The sequence below is a fragment of the Macrobrachium rosenbergii genome, chromosome 10 (genome assembly GCF_040412425.1).
Source record: "Macrobrachium rosenbergii isolate ZJJX-2024 chromosome 10, ASM4041242v1, whole genome shotgun sequence".
NCBI classification, from domain to species: Eukaryota; Metazoa; Arthropoda; class Malacostraca; order Decapoda; family Palaemonidae; genus Macrobrachium; species Macrobrachium rosenbergii.
In genome coordinates this window covers 40,347,964-40,357,496 of record NC_089750.1, presented here as the reverse complement: position 1 = coordinate 40,357,496, position 9,533 = coordinate 40,347,964, and the positions used below count along the sequence as shown (strand labels likewise).

At 35.7% G+C, this 9,533-nt stretch overlaps 1 protein-coding gene and 1 long non-coding RNA gene across 5 annotated transcripts in view; one reads left to right on the top strand and one right to left on the bottom strand.

The window, feature by feature from the left end:
- The window catches only part of LOC136842599 (peptidyl-prolyl cis-trans isomerase-like 3), a 341,106-nt gene that overhangs the window by 173,981 nt on the left and 157,592 nt on the right, over positions 1–9,533 (top strand). The window lies entirely within an intron of this gene.
- LOC136842600 (uncharacterized) overlaps positions 1–9,533 on the bottom strand; it is a 163,546-nt gene that overhangs the window by 116,167 nt on the left and 37,846 nt on the right. Inside the window, exon 2 of one of the 2 annotated variants that reach the window (XR_010854278.1) lies at positions 2,400–2,524. The exons of the other annotated variant lie outside the window; for it this stretch is intronic. This is a non-coding gene — a long non-coding RNA (uncharacterized lncRNA). The remainder of the gene's footprint in view (positions 1–2,399; positions 2,525–9,533) is intronic. 2 annotated transcript variants of the gene reach the window in all.

The window sequence follows — 9,533 nt, the reverse complement described above, 5'->3', positions numbered from 1 at the left end:
CGAACCACCCACCCCACCACAGCGAAGCTGGGGACGGTATGGGAGGGAGCGAATCCCTCTACCAATAGGAGGAGTCCCTGAACTCGGAGAAAACGCCATCTAGCGTCACCCGAAAGAGTTGCAAGGCTGAGGGGGGGGGGTAGTGGAGAGGAGTAGGCTACCCGGAAGGGGACAGGAGACAGGGAGAACATGACACCCGCTCAACTGCATCCTTCCCTCCAAATGAACTTGGAAGGGTAGCCTACTCCAGGGAGCTACACAACCCGAAGCCCAACTCCTGCTAGGCGAAGCCTAATATAAGCCTAACCTAGTATAGGTTAGGAAGGAGTAAGGGGTGTAAAAGGAGAGGAGGAACCAGCAGGGAGAGAAATTTTGTGCCGAGAGCCAACCGGGACCGAGAAGGGGGGGGTAAGTAGGCGACTAGCCTAGAGGAAACACATCCAAAGAACTCGATTCCCCCAAATGGAGGAAGAGAACTAAGGGGCTCACTCTAACCACCATAAAACGACCCCGGAGGAAACAGCAACCAAAACTCTCTCAACCTGATCTCCGCACCCAGGGCAAGGGGATGGAGCTCACACTACAAAATACCATCACACATAAACAATCAAAATAAAATTAAGTTCATAGGAAGCGTAGCCTACCTCGGGGGTGAGGCCCACTGGAGGTAAACCACACAACCAAAAAACAATAAACAAAAATAATTAAAAATACTAAAAATAAAAGAAGAGCACCATCTTCAAGTATAAAATAATAGCCTATGAGACTAAAATGAAAATGAACCCAACCTGGTGGGGGGGGGGTACTAGGCGGAGCATCACCCTAAGAAAGGGCGATAGGCCGATAATGCAAAACAAAAACTAAAAAAGGGGGGGGGAGCCACCGCAAGGAACCACCAGGAAGGAATTCAAGGGGTAAAAACCTTTCTATAACGACGAGGAGACAACTCCAACCAAAAGAACAGAAGGAGTCGCCTCGCGGTCGACATGGCTGACGGGGGACGCCGTGGCGTCATACGAAGATCTCAATATTTATGAAAACACGAGACCAAAACAGCCAAAAACAGATCAAAAACCCCACAAGAAGATGGTACTTAACTTAGAGATGGAAAAGGTGCTTGATGCCATTGCAGATGATGAAAAAACAATCCAAAAAGGGGACGAGCACAGAAAAGAAACGAACGTATCACGTGCTAGAAAATGGAATGAAGTAGGTGGCGCTGGTGTCGCCGTCCTGGCGGGTGTTGAGTGTGGGGCTGTAACGGCTCACCGCTCTTTTTACGGGGTTTTGATAAGGAGAGATCTTTCGAGTATATTTCCGTGGTAGTGGTATTTCACTCACCCTTCATTATACCGACGTCTTCCTAAAGACGATCGACTGGGGGTAGTAACCCCAGCTTTCCTGAAAGCTCTTTTTCTCTGGTATATCTAGCATTGTTATACCTAGAAATTCGTGCTGTAATGGAATTTCACCGGGTGACACGGGACCTTCCTCAGAAATAGATTTTTCCTCTGTCAAAATCCCTTTTCTTGAATTTTGTTTTCAAAATTATTTCTTGAACACAGGGATAGACATTAGTAGTTTCGTAAAGGTTGTCAAGGTTGCAGATGTACTCCTTATCCCTCAAAATTATGCAATCCTTTAACTGAACATCAGTAATAAATGACATCATTAGCCCATTTTCTTCTAATGCAAAATTGATGTTGTTGACATTTGAGATGATTACATTTTCCTTTATCAACTTGGGGAAGGGATGTATGGACATCAGTACATCTGCATCTTTTTGATTAAAGGTAACACTAAAATAGTAGACCATGACATCCTTTACCATAGGGGTATAATGCCCTCTCTACCAAAAAATCATTAATTATGCTTTCTAGCTCCCTGGGAGTAATTAATGTTGGGCTTAATATTCCATTATAAGCTAACAAAATGGCATTTAATAGGTCTCTATTATCTTGCAAGAGAGTTCTGACATTACTAATGAAAGTACTTAGGTACTGTTGATCCTCTAATTTATTTACTTCCTCAGTTATATTTTTGTTGATTGCATTAATGAATACCTTTAGTTTTTCTAACTCTTGGTTATTTAAGTTTTGAAAATTTATAACTCTATTTAGGACAATGCCTCTTGTTGCTGCCCATTTTTCCAATTTATCTATATGGGCCCTTTCTTTTTCTATATTAGAGTCAGTTGCTACACCAAACAGTTGATTAAGTGCTGTTCCTATAAAAGGTAAGAGGGATCTTTTGGATCTTGTATTTAACACACTTCCTATGTCATTATCTAGTTTTTCCAACAATGGTAAAACAGTGTTATTTTCAATTTTTAGAATTATTGATTTTAATTCCCTTTGAACATCTTTCAACGTCATTTCACTGATAATGTCTATACTCACAATCCCCAGGTCTTTGATTAATTTCACAGATCCCTTTTCCTCCAGTAGTGCACCTTTCCGGATCACCACCTTGGATGACACATAAAGCAGTGTTATGATAATCAAGAAGAACCGCATGTTTGTATCTGTAAGAATAAGCCTTATCAGATATTCTATATACATAAGATATTTTAATGTCTACATATATTGTTTATATATAACAGTTCAACACTTTACATTATTTTTATCTTTTTCTTAAGTTATAAGTTATTTGTTCCTGCTTATCTTGTTTCAACCATTCCTTCATTCTTTCATTGGACCAAGCGTCTGTTTTTATTACCTTTACATGATTATAATGAACAATTCTTTCCTTTAGATCACTCTCACTTATGACCTTTAGCTTATTTAATTTTAACACTTCTAATACTCTATAAGGACCATGAAATTTTGGCGACACTTTTACATTAGGACCTTCTGGAATATGATTCTAAACATATACCTGAGCACCTACAATTTCTGGTTTAGCTGTATTTTTGTCATAGTACTTTGCTTGGACACTCTGAGATTCTTTAAGTCTAGTCCTCGTCTGTTTGATCGTTCCATATGTACGTCTAGTTTTCCATGCAATATAATTATAATTATACGCATGTCGGGGTGGTGTGGCTCATCTAATAACGTATCTGGTAGTCTCTTCGGGTATCCATATAACAAATAGTGTGGTGATTCTCCTACTGTTTCATTTACAGTATGGTTTATAGTAAACTGTACGTCTTCCAAAGCTAAATCCCAGTCTTCTGTATTAGGTTTAGCTAAAGTTTTCAGGATATCCTTTATTTTACAATTTGTTCTTTCTACTGCTCCATTTGAACTTGGTTTATATGCTGTTATCTGACATTTATTTATCTCATAAAATTCACATAATTTTCTTGAAAGTTCACTAGTAAATTCAGCTGCGTTATCAGAAAGAAGAACTTGTGGACATGAATGTCTCATAAAAATTCTAGATTTAAGAGCTTCTGCTACTGTAATTGCATCTGTATTTCTTACTGGTACAATCTCTACATATCTTGTTAGATAATCTAAAAAGACTAATATTTGTTTATTCCCTCTAACAGTGGCAGGAAATGGACCTAAAAAATCCATTGATATGACTTGGAACGGATTCAGTTCCGATGGATCTTTTTCAAGTGGAGCTTTTGGATTTACGTTACCTTTACTTCTATTACAAACTACACAATTCTGTACAAAGTTCTTGGCATCTATACGACAATGTGGCCAAAAATAATTTCTGGTTATGATTCTACTTGTCTTTTTGATTCCTGGATGTCCTCCTAACTTATGTGAGTGGGTTAGTTCTAAAACTTCTTTGATTAGTGTTTTTGGGATGTATAGACGAGAATAACCATTCTTCTCTGTTGGTCTTTTATATAATAAACCATTGATTAAAACAAAATCAGGTTTTGAAGATTCACATGTCATCAATTGTCCAATTATCTGCCTGATTTCTGTATCCTTTCCTTGTTGTATTTGTACTCTTTCTAAATCTAAGTCTACTACTTGACAGCTAAAACAAAAAGTATTAGTGGTAATGCATTTCTGTTTCTTCTTGGGATCTGGATAATGCATCTGCTAGTGTATTAAATTTTCCTGGGATATATCTGAATTCTGGAGCAAATTCTAACACACTGATGAACCATCTATTGAACTTCATATTATTTGTAAAAGTTCTCTTCTTAAACAAATCACAAATGGGTTTGTGATCAGTAAGTACATTGACTTTATGTCTTTAGATTATGTGTCTAAATTTCCTTAAACCCCAGTACAGTATAATGCTAAACATTCTCCTTCTATTGTGCTATAATTCCTCTCTGCTGCATTTAATACTCTACTGGCATAATATACTGCTCTCATTCTTGTTTTGTCCTTTTGTAATAATACAGCCCCTAGTCCGGTACTTGAGGCATCACAGGCTAAGTAGAAGTCTTTGGAGAAATCTGGGTAGACTAATACAGGATTCCTGGTCATTTTACTCTTTAGTGTTTGGAAGGCTGTCTCGTGCTCTTTATTCCATTCATATTTGACATCCTTCTTTGTTATTCTATTAATGGTTTGGCTATTGTAGCAAAACCCTTAATGAAAGGTCTATAGTAGCCTACCATTCCTAGGAATTGTCTCAATGCTTTCAAATTTGTAGGAGCTGGATATTCAACTATTGCTTTTATCTTGCCGGCTTGCATTCGCAGGCCATCTTCACTAATTACATGACCTTAGTATTCCAAGGATTTCATCAAGAATTGACATTTCTTTAATTTAATTTTTAATCCTGCTCTTCTGAATCTTTCTAGGACTATTTCTAAAGTTTTGAGGTGACTTTCTAAATCTTTGCTAAAAATGATAACTTCATCTAAGTAAACTGCAACATTTTCTATGTCCTCCAGTATCTGAAGCATTAATCTAACAAACATTCAAGGAGCCAAAGTGAGTCCAAATGGCATGACTTCAAATTGCAAGTGTTCTATCAAATTATCAACTATGGGTCTTTGGCTTACTGGTAATCTGTAATTAGGAATAAAGAATGGTTTTGTTCCATCATCTAACAAAATTTTATGTCTTAGGACATTTGTTCTACCTAATTTATCTCCTTCTATAGCTATTACATCTCTGTATTTTTCTAATACCTGAATCAATTTACCCTTGTTTTCTGGAAAATCTGTTTTATTCACTTTTTTGCTTAATTCAGATGTTTGACCAGTTACAGAGAAAAATGCTTTTCCTTCTAATGTTAGTAATGGATTGTTAATAGGTATTCCTTTGCAAAAGACAATGCCTGCATATAGTATTAGTTTGTTATCTGAGTAGTTTTGGACATAAACTTCACAAGTACTACCCTTCATGTGGACTAAAGAATTATCCATCCTGACAAATTCTGGTAACTCTTCATTTAGTAAAAGAACGTCTTTAACTTCTATCTCTTCTTTTCCCCTTAGATGTATTTTTGCTAAACACTTTGGATGCAAAATTACCTGTCTATTTAATATGAATTGTACTTTATCATCATCAGCAGTGCTTACGCAACATATTTCTTCATCTTTTATCTCTACAAAGTAACAATGTTCCGCTTCTACACTATTTTCTTCAGTTACTGCTATTATATCATTTATATCTACTTTATTTTGTTTAACAAAATTTCATTTATTAACTTCCTTTCATTATCACAACTTATTACTACATTGCTATAACTATCTGTACTTATCTCTGCAAATTTCTCATCATAGACACCTTGTTTTTCATCATAATCAGAACCTTGGGATCACCATTATTTATTTCTGGGTCATTTCTTTCTTTGGAGGATATAATTTCTGGATGTGCACATCTTCCATTTCTAGTCTGTAATTGTGGGAATTCCTCCTTTCTATTCCTTTCCATTTTCTTTCTCGCTTGTTGAAGTTGTCTCAGACAAATTGATCAGATTTGGGTGAAACTTTTCTTCTTCAAGCGTAAAGCATACGTTCCTTTTATTATCTGGTTTCAGGTTAATTCTTCCTTCTCTGCAGTCTAGGACGATTCCACACCTCTTCATTAAATTAAATGAGAACAACACCTGTGCAGGAAAAAATCTGTCTTCTAAAACTATAAAACTTTCAACAGTTTTAGGAGATGAAAGGTCTATTTCTAAGTTCACATTTCCTAAACTTTTAACCTGTTTACCTGCTACTCCTTTTATTATTTTGCTTTGACTCTGAATTAGCGTTTCTTTAACGCCCAAGTCATTTGTTAACGTATGTTTATCAATTATGCTCAAAGTACTACCTGAATCCCTAAGTACAGTACATAATTTATTATTTATTGGAACTTTAATAATAGGTAAATCCTTTCTGATTAGTTCTTCTTCGTCCATGGAAAATACAACTTCTTTACTCTGCAAATAGGATAGTGAAGATGAACCTTCTTCCCCTTTTTACTAATTATTCTACTTTTAGATTATCTTCTTGAAGGGACTTTCTTGTGGTATTATGTGTAGGGATAATTTGTCATTGACTTGAAGACTTATTTGATGTTGAGCGATTACTGCCTAATTCAACTATTTCTTTATTTCCTTCTTGTGTTCTAAACCAGCAATTCTTTGTTAAATGTCCTACTTTCTTACAAACCGTGCAGATTCTAGGTTTTCTGCACGCATTTGTAAAATCTTTATTGAATATACCAATATCATATTTCATTAAAATAACCAGATTCTTTCAGATAACCCATCTCATTAAAATAACCAGATTCTTTCAGATAACCCATCTCATTAAAATAACCAGATTCTTTCAGATAACCCGTAAGGTTATCTACCTCAATGTCACCATTTAAACTTCTAAAATATTCTTCCCAGTTAGTAAGTACTTTGCCCTAAGGCAATTAAATTTAGGACATTGCACCAACATGTGCTCAACGGACAGCTGACCACCACAGTGAGCACAAACTGGGGCACTGGTTCCCTCTAAAATATAACTATGAGTGAAGCGGGTATGGCCAATCCTAAGCCGTGTGAGGATGATCTCAAATCTGTTGCTATTAAAACCCTAACTCCAAAAATTCAATACTTTTTCTAATGTTTCTGTACGTCCTATTTGTGGATAAAATGGGGGAAGTTCATCTCTCCTGCCATTCTGTACGAATGTATTGTCTGATAACTGGACACATATCCAAATGGGACACCTTATTAGTTAAGAAATCACATCTTGCGGCATCCTTCGCTTTACTATCAGCCAGTTCATTCCCTTCTAGACCAGTGTGCCCAGTAATCCAACATAACTTTACTGTTTTGTGGTGTACAGAAAGATAAAAAAAAGTCATTCTTGAGCCTTTTGAATTAAGGGATGGGTAGGGTTAAACTTCTTTAGGGCTTCTAAAACACACCTTGAGTCACTATATATTACTGTGGATTTAAATTTCTTATCAGATGCATGATTTAAAGCATCAACTATGACTGCTGCTTCAGCAATGAAAATGGATGAGGAGTCTGATAACTTTTTTATATGTGATTCTCCCTCACACACCACTGCACATCCTACTCCATCTTCCGATTTTGATCCGTCAGTATAGATTTTCCTGTCATTTATATGCCTCTCATCATGCTCCAAAAACTTGTTTCTGACTTCTTCTTCTTCTGAAAGATCTTTCTTCCTTGTCTCTTTAATGCAGACATCTATTGCTGGACTAAACCATGGAGGGATAGCAGGGTATTGAACTTGTAGGATCTGCATTTTTATGCTTTCATCCTCCAGTTCACCTGGCTGTCTGATTTGAAATGGTATTGAAGATCTAGATCCAAAAAGCCTTGAGTTGCACTGTTTTAAGATCTCAAAAGGATTCTCCTTTGAGCTTTTCATCCACATGGTGTATCTCAGACCTAGCTCATGCCTCCTTAAGTCCAGTGGTAGCTGATGGGAGTCTACATAAATACTTTCAATGGGTGGAGTTTTAAAAGCTCCAGTGCAGATCCTTAGCCCCATATTATGCACAGCGTCCAATTCCTTAAGTTTAGTCTTTGAAGCAGATGAGTATACTTGGCAGCCGTAGTCTAACTTTATAAACATACTGCATTATAAAGCCTTCAAAACGATTTCTTATCAGTACCCCAATTAACCCTTAAACGCTGAGCCTCTATTTACGAAAGTGTCTGCCGTATGCTGGCGGCGTTCGGGAGTTAGCGCCGAAGCTGAAAAAAAATTTTTTTCAAAAAATCACAGCACGCTTAGTTTTTAAGATTAAGAGTTCATTTTTGGCTCCTTTTTTTTGACATTGCCTGAAGTTTAGTATGCAACCATCAGAAATGAAAAAAAATATTATCATATATAAATATTGAAATATATGACAGCGCAAAAAAAATTTCATATATAATTGTATACAAATCATGCAGTGAGCAAAACGGTTAAACCTAATGAGTTATTTTTTCTTTGTATTGCACACTAAATTGCGATGATTTTGGTATATAACAAATTGTAAAATGATCAAAGCAACACAGAGAAAATAATATCACAAAATGATGCATGAATTCATAACGAGCGGACGTAAAAAAAAGTTTTTTTAAAAATTCACCATAAATCAAAATATTGTGCTAGAGACTTCCTGTTTGTTGCAAAATGAAGGTAATTGATTGAATATTACTAGACTGTAAGTGTTTTAGCTTACAATTGCAGTTTTCGACCATTTCGGTCGAGTTAAAGTTGACCGAAGGTAGAATTTTTTCTATTTATCGTGATTTATATGAAAATATTTCAAATATGATAAAAGCTACAACCATGAGTTATTTTTTGTTGTATTCTACATGAAATTGCGCACATTTTCATATATAAAACTTTATGTAACGACTAATATAAAACGGTACAAACATTACGACAAAGTGACGAAAGAATTTCTGAGATGTTCGGCCGAGTTACCGCGCAGACTTAAGGAAAAAGTTTTTTTCAAAAATTCACCATAAATCGAAATATTGTGCTAGAGACTTCCAATTTGTTGCAAAATGAAGGTAAATGATTGAATATTACTAGAATGTAACAGTTTTAGCTTATAAATGCGTTTTTCGACCATTTCGGTCAAGTCAAAGTTGACCGAAGGCTGAAATATTGGCACATTGTGATTTATATGAAAATATTTCAAAACTGATAGAAGCTACAACCACGAGTTTTTTTTTTGTATTCTACATGAAATTGCACACTTTTTCATATATAAAATTTATGTAACGACTAATATAAAACGGTGCAAACATTATGACAAAGTGACGAAAGAATTTCTGAGATGTTCGGCCGAGTTACCACGCGCGGACGTAAGGAAAAAGTTTTTTTCAAAAATTCACCATAAATCTAAATATTGTGCTAGAGACTTCCAATTTGTTGCAAAATGAAGGTAAATGATTGAATATTACTAGAATGTAAGAGTTTTAGCTTACAATTGCGTTTTTCGACCATTTCGGTTGAGTCAAAGTTGACCGAAGGTTGAAATTTTGGCACTTATCGTGATTTATATGAAAATACTTCCAAAGTGATAAAAGCTACAACCATGGGTTTTTTGTTGTATTTTACATGAAATTGCGCACATTTTCATATATAAAAATTTATGTAATGGCTAATATAAAACGGTGCAAAAATTACGACAAAATGACGAAAGAAT